Raw genomic sequence first — 10000 nt, forward strand, 5'->3', positions numbered from 1 at the left:
AAACAACTCTGATTCAGACGTCGTGCCAGAGTCGAACCAAATTCTGGATATACTGATGCCTCGTAACAATTCTTTTCCTAACTCCCCGTGGGAACGCAATCTCGCCAAAATACATTAATATAATTTATGAATTTTGTTTAGCGCGGCAGAAGCACGACGTTTGAATCACTGCCGTGCCAGAGTCGTGTAGCACGGCAGAGCTTGTCGAACTTAATTGCTTGCCGAACTTAATTCAAAAGTTTGATTCAGATGCCGTGCTTCTGCCGTGCTTTTGTCGAACTTAATTCCTGAATTTAGTTCGGCACGGCAAAAGCACGACGTCTGAACTGGGCCTCACTGCTTAGAGCTTTGAGAGCAATTTACAATATTTCAAGCGACGAAGGGCAAGACTTCTTTGCGAACGAGCTGCTTGTATATTAGGAATGGAAAGCTAGATACGAAGTGGAGGAGCAGGCAAACGAAAAGCAGGAAAGAAAACTCAAGGACTGCTTTGGATGGTAATTTCGTCAACTAAACAAAAGATTCCCACGCGTGTTTATAGCCTGTTTACATTTGTCCTTAGCGAGAATGTATTTTGTCAAGGTGTGATTGTTCTGTTAAATCCAGTATGTGCTTTACTTTCAGTTGAATGCTTCATGTTTATAAGAGCGACGTACGTGTTACAGTTTTCGAGACTTGATGACCTCCAAAACAACATTGGCTTCGATCGATTGAAAATCGTATTGTTTGGACCTGTATTTTTGAAGCTGCGGGAAGCAAGGCGGAAGGAAACATTTCATACAATTACCGCTTTCACATTGTCACACGTTTTAAGTCGTAACTCCAAATAACCAATGTAAATTGTTCTCAAAATTTGCAGTGAAATTCGTCGGATAAGCGAAAAGGATGTTTTCCCTAAGCGGTCCGCAGATAATGTTACGCGGTCATATTTTCGACGCTATTGCACAGAATCTTTGTCGCACTGCTGATTTCCAAACCTTCGAAAAACCCTGTTAGTCTAACAATTTTCTTATCATGTAATTCTAAAGGATTAATCTTCGACTTTCATCTAAATCGAAAGAGAAATAAGTGTTGGTTAGCGGCGTACAGTTGCGATCTATTTCATATCAGTATAACGCTTCTTGATCATGATCGGATCACACAGCTTTGCCGGTTATGTTATAAATACTGCGGGATTGGAAGATGTAGGTTGTCGGCAGTGTTTCTACAAATTGCTGATTAGTTTTAAGCAGAAAATTAATGAAAATAGCGTTCGAAAGTCTGCGGAACAATTTCCAGTGAGAGTTCTTCAATGGTTCTCACAGATTCAGTTCGCTTGTTTCGGTTCGAGAAAATCAACCATCGTTTACGTCTTTATTGCACCATTAGCCGATCATCGTCAGTAAATTGTACATTATATCTTTCCTTAAATCTGGTATATTGCTGCAACAGCCAATAGCACTTCTGGAAGGCGTTTCTGCGCACTTTTCGAATGTGTATTGCACCATCCCGAAGGAAATGAGAGGACGTGAGATATCCAACCTTCCTGGGTAGACGTCACAAGAGCTGCTGGACCCATTCTCCTCAAACTCGGTCGTGAAACAAAATGGCGGTGTTTTGGAGCTATTTTCGAGATTTCGTCGGGGCACAGAAAATCGAGGATTTAACGGAATCCAAAACTTTTTTCGCAGAACTATTTCAAATAACAAGTAGATTCGTTTTAGCGAAAAAAAAAATTGGGGGGGTTAGGTGCACTTTAAGGTGTCTCGATACAGTTTTTTTTAAGGACCAAGCAATTTAAATAACCTTTTTACCAGTCTTGGAGAAACATGGGTATTATTATAGTTTTATATCACATCTAGTTCTCCCTAAATTCGTGTTTTTATGGATTTTCAATTTGTGTTTATCGTTTCCATGGAAATATCGATTGCTTTAAAGATTGTGAAACTTAGTGTAACTTTCACATCGTTCCGATGAAGGGAACACTTATATAAAGCCGACTGACAATGCTTGGTATGCTGCAGAAAAAAACTCTATGAAGACACCTGAATTTTATCATCGCAGAGTTCTAGCAATGGCACATGCCCCCGTATTTTCTCGATTAACTCCCCCCCCCCCCCCCCCCGCGCGGCGTTTATTTCAAACTTGGTTCGGTGGATCAGGAATTTAGTTGACTTATTTGAGCTTGAGGATTATCAGAGTTTTTTTCATTATTCTTGAGAGCTAAATATCTTGTAATTATGTCTAAAGTTTATTACCACTTTTGAGCACTTTCTTTCTAAGTGCAAGCGCTTGATGTATGGCGTCGGTAGCATGACATTGTAACGTGACCTGCATGGGAAGTAAGAATGCGTGCAAGCAGTTAGCACAAATGTCCTTTTATCGTGATATGCTTCTAAAACAATGAACATGAGTATACTGCTTGTGAAAACACAGTTTATTTAGTGCCACACCTTACTTTCCTGAGCCTTTTATGTGTTATTCTAGCAAGCCTTCAAGAAGAAGAGAAGGCCAAGAGAATAAGCTGAAGTTGTCTTGAATTTCCGAGGCCTTATGCTACACTCACAAATGAGCGAAGAGGATGAATTCTCTTAAATTTTCACGAGTGTTATTGTACTGGCACGGCTCTCAGCCAATCCTCGTACGTGATCCTTTTGTTGCAGCGTTTAGTTTGGCTTAAAAAGATCTCTATTTCCAGATTTGGATGTTTGATATTCAATGAGCATCAGCAGTAAATCTAAGCTCTGCAGTAGTAATTTTAAGAATTAAACTTTGGAAAGTGTGATCTTCATCATGTAGGTTTTAAAAGAGAGGGTGAAGAAACCAACTGAAGGATTAGTTTTAGTGGTTTTGAAAATATCAGATCAATCAAAGTTATTAATAGTGAATTCGGAAGTTATTGTAACTAAAGGACGTAACGGTGTATTAGAGAATTATTTTAGTAGTAAAAGTTCACTTAAAAAAATTAACCGTACAATCTTCTTTTTCTTGGCACACGAAACCCCACAACACCTATTTAATGTAGTTATCGCTTCTTGCAGCAGTCGGGGCTAAAGTAAGTAACGTCTCGATTAGCTGTTGAGTATTGCGTAGGATAGTCAACTGCCGAAATAGCTCTGCTGATCTTTATCAAGTGATTCATTCTGACCAGGCACACTCAAAACAAACAAATTATTTTTCCCGATGCGTCGACATGATACGAACGAATGACGCACCCAAATGTTTTCGACAACTTTTTAGGAAACCTCACGAAGGTTGGACATCATTGCTTTGGCAAGATAAGTTTGAAGTGTTAAATCACGGGCACGTGGTTCCTTTTGGAACGCTAATATACTTCACAGAGCAGTACAGCACCCATCATTCTAAGTATCACGTGAGCAAGCGAGCTACATATACAAGGGAAACGATCGATCGAAGAAAACTGTTTGAACTCTTGGTGAATGCCTTTAAAAACTATTTTCTTTGAATTCAAAACATGAACTGGCCTAGCGCTACCCTGATACCGGATGTTTTCTTTTTTCTTTCTGCTTGAGATCACGGCTTCGCAGTTCACATTTGATTGAGAAAATTAAAGGGAAAAGAGAGATCCGCTGGAACCAGGGTAGCAGGTAAGAGCATTATACAATGCAACTACACAGCTGTGGGGGAACTAGTAGGTGATTAGTCAACTACATTACGTTGGTAGTTCTTGAAAACAAAGACCTTAAAATTCTGGGCGGGAAAAAGAAAAAAAGGCTGATTGTGCTTTAGGTTGATGTTTCGCTGTTTAGTAACGCCCCCAGCGCGTCCCTTCCCCAGCTAAATAATAGTGTTAAAGACGTTCGCGTGAAAATTTTCCAACATTGATTTTTTTCTGAGATTTTTACCACTGTAAGATGATGAGTTACGTCAAAAATGTAAACAAAAAAAAAAAAACAAAAAAAAAAATAGGGGGTCGCCGACTTCGTTTCGGAGAGAACATGCCCGGAAGAACACCCTAAATCTGAGAGTATTGGGCTTTGTTAGCGAATAAGGCCAGTGTCTGTAAGCCCAAAAATATTGCCATTAGATCTTTGAAGTGAAATGTTTTCTGCCAAATATTGGTTAAGTGGACCTATTAGTGAATTTAGTCAGCTGGTGAGATTCCTTAAAGAATAAGGTCGCATTTAGCGACCATAGTTTCACGCGCCTTGCAGCCGCAAGATGGCAGGATTCGATGTCCCATGAACAGAAAACTTGAAATTTTTTTTAACTTCCCACATTGACTGTTTGCTCATTTTTTGACAATGTGGAGATAATTACCCAGGCAGTGAGGCCTGGGTTTAAATTTCGGCTCCGTTTTTTTCTTTTTTCTTTTGCACGTTCAGTCACAAATCGCCGTCTGGTCTCTAAAGCGCATGCGTCACCTGTGCATGCCTACAGCACATGGAGTTTACAGAAGTTGTCGTCGTGAAAAGTTAGCACGGATTCCATGATTTCTAGGGCGATGAAATCACATACAAGCGAATACACCGTTCGAGGTAGACCAACACTAAAGGACGATGAGCGTTTTCGGAACGGGTGGGTCTGCAAGCCTTACGAGAGATCAATTTACGACCGAACATTTTGAGTGAATTTATCAAGAATCATGTTATACCAAAGGAGCCATCAACCGGGGCTATCAACTCTTCAACTTGATAAAAAGCATCATCAGAAGCGTCATCGTATTTTTAGACGTGGCCATGAACCAAGCAGAATCCCAGCACGAACTCAAGAACGTCTGAGCAACAAGAGCAGAAAGGTTAGAGAATTTGTTTACGCCGAATGTATCTGTTCGAGTACACCAAAGTAAAACGCTCTGAGAAACTTCGTAAAGTATAATAAAGATAAAATCTCGAACTAAACGATATTCTCTCGTTATTTTCTTGTAACATAGTTATGTGTCTTTACAAGAGTGAAACTCATGTAGCGAATTATTGCACGTTTAAGCTGAAAGAAACTAATATATGTTGACGCCAGCAAAACAATTCTTGGCTTGCACTGTCACGCAATCTGGACGTAATAAAAAATTTGTTCGAACACCATTTAGTGGATAAAATCACGAAACTGTGATATTATAGGAGATTAATAAAAATGACACTCCTCTGATTTTTAAGTCTGTGCGTTTTCCCAAGCTCAGATATTCGTCGAAATATTTTGCACAAATTTACAGAGACCAGTATTGAGCCGCCATGTTGGTGTACCTCCGCGGTACGCCAACATTGCGGCCCGAAAATAGTGTAAACATCTGGAACTTACTTTGGCTATCTAGGCAACTGATTATTTGTACTGAACAAACAAGCATTTACATAAGCACTTTTCGTAATACTTTAACCTCTGAATGGGCTAAAAATCACGAGATAAGTATATGATTTCGACAACCGCGTTCGTAGGTCTATGTCACGCATCGCCATAACTATGAAATTCAAAATGTCTCGTTTGCTTGAGAAACGCAGATAACAACGACAAAGGTTAAGGAAAATAGACTGAAACGTTTATAGGCTGATATAAAGACCTTGACTCATTTCACACCCTAAAGACCTGCAAACGAGTAGTAAGCTATTAATCGATTCCAAGAAATGCAATCAAAAGCAGAATAGCTTAAGCACATTAATTCGATTGAATTTCGTACAACTTCAAATGCAGAACATTTAGCTCAATTGCAATATACCTAGTGCTGCTCAGTATAACGACTGCCTGGGTACACGCAGCAAAGCGTCTAGTTGTAAATAAAATCTGTTTCTGGAAAGAAAAGTAGGGGTCACCGAACTTCCAAGATCGTTAAATCCAGTCAAAGCTATAGCAATGGCCATCTGCCCTATCATTGTTTATTTTATTACTTAGTGCGCGCTCTCATGCATCGTGGCGTGTGAATTTGCGTGCGCAGTTAGGATGCGCAGAAACAATTATTTGCATTGCGCATCCTTACTGCGCATAATTTATGGCGTCATTAGCGCGCGCTCGTGCCGCACACATTGAAAACATGACGGATTTGCCTTGATATTGAGCTCTGTCGGTTGAAAAATGGCTCTAGCTCACCAACGAGCACGGGCACCCCAATTTTTTTTCCAGTCATTGTAATCAACTAATCATAAGCTTTGCGTGAGAAAAGACTGATCTAATTTCTATTGCTGAAAATTGAATAAATAAGAAAAATAGCAGATACACTGTGGTCTTTTCTATTTTGCAGTCGGTAACCACGTCAAGAAATTTGGTTCAAATTTTTAATCAAGGATTTAGCTTTCTGTCTGAATCAAACTTAAAACGTTTATTTGTGTCCGACACATTTGTATCGACTGTAGTTTAATGCGTGTTCTTATGAGTCCGGGTTCACAAAGATGTTACAATTACTGGGAATGCGTTCTTGTAATAAGCATTAAATAATGCCAAAATGGGGCATTTTCAATGCCTCACTGCTCCTTAATGAGCATGGGCACCCCCCTTTTTTATTTCAAAATTAAAGTGACAAATGACAAAATAATCAGTGGACAAAGTTTGAACAAAAATCTATTGTCACTTTTATTTCAGAGGAATTACCTTAAGACGCGGGTCTTTCTTTTCAACAGAACAGGGTCGGGAAAGAGTTTGGGAGGAGGGGAAGGTAATGAAAGTGTTTTTTTTTTTTCTGTTCCATTACCATCGCGGGAAAAGGACTTTTAAAGTTAATAAAGGCACGTTATGTGAGATGATATTTGAGATGTTAGTAAATACGCCGGTTATTTTACGAACTCGTCCGCCACAATTCTTTGCTTTTCACTTTGCCAATATAATTAAATTGAAGTAACACGTAAAACGTAGACAAAATATCGGCCCTAATAATAACTTCGTGTTCGGATAATTTCCGTTTGGTCCTGTGCCAAAGTTTGGTTGTAAGCAGAAATTTTTCTCTTTGAGTCATTCTCGTTGCGTCCGAAATACACTGGAATCATATGTCAAAACAATGTGCACAAGCCACGTGCATCGATCCTTTTAACAGCGCATGAAGTCAAAATAAGGCAGATTGAAAAATTTCCTGTGACAAAATTAAAAATGAGTCTTCTCACTTTGATATTAAAATGCGCAATATCCAATGCAAATTTGCCAGTGTTAGGAAGTGATTCAGAGAAATTGGAATTCTAAATAAACCTAAATAAAAAAAAAAAAAAAACAAATTTGTCTGAGAAACAAAACTATATCTTCTTGATTTTTTTTTTTTAAAGAACATTTAGTATCTATGGAGTGTAAAATATAATTTACCAAGGTAGGTATCAAGTCAACAAAGTTATAAATCATTGGCTGATTTGCTCTTCGGAATCACTTTCCTACCGCATAAATTTCAGGTATTTATTATTGATGGACAAATCTGTTGAAACCGAACTAAAATGTCAGAGAAACAAAGGCAACTACCATTTCAAGCTAGCTTAATAAAAGAGTGGTAAACAAAAATACAATCTAAAAGGAAAAACCTGAAGATTTGTTCACTTGCCATAGTTGCTGTCAAAATCTGTCCGTAATTTTAATCTAGATCTTTATTAAAAGAAAGCGCTCGGAAACATTTGCAAAGGATTTATGTCAACCCATCGACATTGAAGAAATAAGTTAACAGGTTTTTTTTTTCTTTTCCATTTTCGGAAGTAATCAGTTTGAAAACGCTTTCTTGTTGTCTTCGTAAGGTGTCTATTTCATTTCGGCTGCAGTGTTCATATTGATCATCGTGTTCTTTAGTCAGTAAACGTCGACAAAGTAAGCAAACATATCTATATCTTTAGACCTATTGCGGACCGCCTGTCCAGGCCGTGTAGAGGACCAAACGTTAACCATGCGTTTATTTCTAGCTATCGGCGAAATTCGCTTTCTTCATCGCTTGGGGAATTGGGATTTCTCGCGCAACACAATTGAAGACTTAAAAATGCCCTTGAATTAAAGTTCTAACGATTTAAGCATAGGGATGGCTCAATATAAGGGAGCTATTATTGAGTCCGAAAATTTTAATCAACCCTGGCTTGCAATAGGTTGAATATCGCCGAATGTTTTCCAGATTGTGATTCGGCTTTTTTCCCATTGCTCTCGAGAACGTATTATGTTTTAAGTGAAAATTGTTTAATCGATCTATTTTCTTGACAGTTCGGCTTCGAAAAGCCTCTCATTATGAATAAATTTTGTTCTTTTTGTCGTTTCTATAGAGACAACAACGCAAAACATTGATGGAATACTAGTCTCGTCACGTTCACAAGTAACAGTCTGTTCGCAGCAGGAATTATAAAAACCTTGCCACTGACATTTTCACAAAGGTATGTTTCTTCGTCATCTGTAATGAATTTTTTCCCACTAAAATGACAAGGGTTTTAATGATTCTTTAAGATTTGTGGGATTGGAAAAAGTGAACATCTATCACCTTACAGGAAGCCATGACATTTTCCCTTTCATATCTTGAAAAGCAAATTTGTTATTTAACAACTTGAAACAAGTCTAACATAGAGAAGAAAGGAGAGGAAACTTTTTACTGACTTCGTTGGCAAATCCAGTGGAAGCTATGATATCTACACAACGTTTGCTTATTCAAGTAAAACCTTGATATGATTTTTAGCCATAAGACTCACAAAATTCAATTCAACAATTCACCTTTATTTTTTCAGCTTTCCTTCGTTGCACATCCATATAATATAATGACGACCTGTTTCACAAAAAGAAACAACTGAAAAGCAGTAGAATAACTTACAACTCTTTATAATTATCTAAAGACAATTTTTTTTCTGAGAAAGTGTAATGAGACAATATTCACCAAAAAACAACACCCGAACTTTTACTTAGTCTGGCAATTAGATTTTTTGTTCTTTTTTACATTACACAGCGTTGAGCTGTGTGAATCTTGGTGTGTATCAAACACAGTGAGTCCGGCACTGAGCCAGACTGTGCTTTAATATTCAATCATATTTAATTTAAGGCCTGAACTGGCGGTTTTCATTTTCGTCAATAAATCTAGCTATTACGTAGATATCAGTGTATGTATATATATTTTGGCATGAAATCTTCAAACTTTGTTCTCATACATGTTAACGAACATGTTCGTATCTTGCTCATTTTAAAATAGACATAGCTTGGTTGTGAGATAAAAATGACAACGTAATGTCCACTCTTGGCAGTTCGTGAAGGTTCGGTTTCAATGCTTTGGAGTTTTAGCCTCATAGCCCAGTAAAGAAAGCTATAATGTTTTGTCTCAGTTTTTCCTTCCTCCATCTGGTTTATATCGGTCATATAAAAGGTGAAATTGAACTGCTATGTAATATGTAGCAACGCCTTCGGAACATTTACTCGAACAAAGTTTGCATTAGTGCCCTGCACGAGAACGGCAGGTGTTTTGGCTGCGTGAATTGAAAGTAAAATAAAGTGTGATACCAGAACACACATAAGCCAGTATTATTAGCATTCATATTTGCGACAGCATGCCTCGAAAGTCTCGAATTTCACTTGGTAAAAACATGAGACTAAGAAATGAACTCTGTTATCACTGTCACCGATTCTGAGTAATATTACGGCTTACTGGTAAAATTACGGCATTTAGTCTATCTTTGTTTATAATGCTTCACTTTTCTTCCATACTCCTATAATTGAATATAGCCTAACACTCAAAATTTAATCAAATGACACTAGCGCTACTTGCAATCGACAAGAAGCAACTGAAGTGTTAACAAGCAGCCACTGGTATTGAATCGTATCTTCCTCTGATCTCACGTCATTGGAACTGACAACTTGAACTCATTCCAGTTCTGTTTGCCATGTACGCGCTTTTAAGGACGTTCGCGCTGATTGTTTCTGCGCATCCTTACTGCGCATGCAAATTCACACGCCACGTCATGCATGAGCGAGCGCTCTAAATAATAAAATGAGTAATGATAGGGCAGATGGCCATTGCTACAGCTTTTCCTGGACTCAACGATCGTGGACGTTCGGTGACCCCTAATTTTCTTTTGATGGATCATTTTCTCTAACGATTTTCTACGTTTAGCGAAAAAATGAAGAAAATCTATCGACTAGAAGTTTGAAA

General features: G+C 38.2%; 1 protein-coding gene across 6 annotated transcripts in view; it reads left to right on the forward strand.

Moving 5' to 3' along the window:
- The first annotated feature begins 2106 nt into the window (after positions 1 to 2106).
- Positions 2107 to 10000, forward strand: part of LOC145489686 (uncharacterized) — an 18568-nt gene continuing 10674 nt past the window's right edge. For 3 of the 6 annotated variants that reach the window (XR_014049615.1, XM_081468719.1, XM_081468720.1), the window contains exon 1: positions 8256 to 10000. This exon is cut by the window's right edge and continues 3727 nt beyond it. The gene's annotated coding sequence lies outside the window, so the exon portion shown is untranslated. The other 3 variants (XM_081468722.1, XM_081468724.1, XM_081468721.1) reach the window with 3 other exon arrangements.

The sequence above is a fragment of the Orbicella franksi genome, chromosome 6 (genome assembly GCF_964199315.1).
Source record: "Orbicella franksi chromosome 6, jaOrbFran1.1, whole genome shotgun sequence".
Lineage (NCBI taxonomy): Eukaryota > Metazoa > Cnidaria > Anthozoa > Scleractinia > Merulinidae > Orbicella > Orbicella franksi.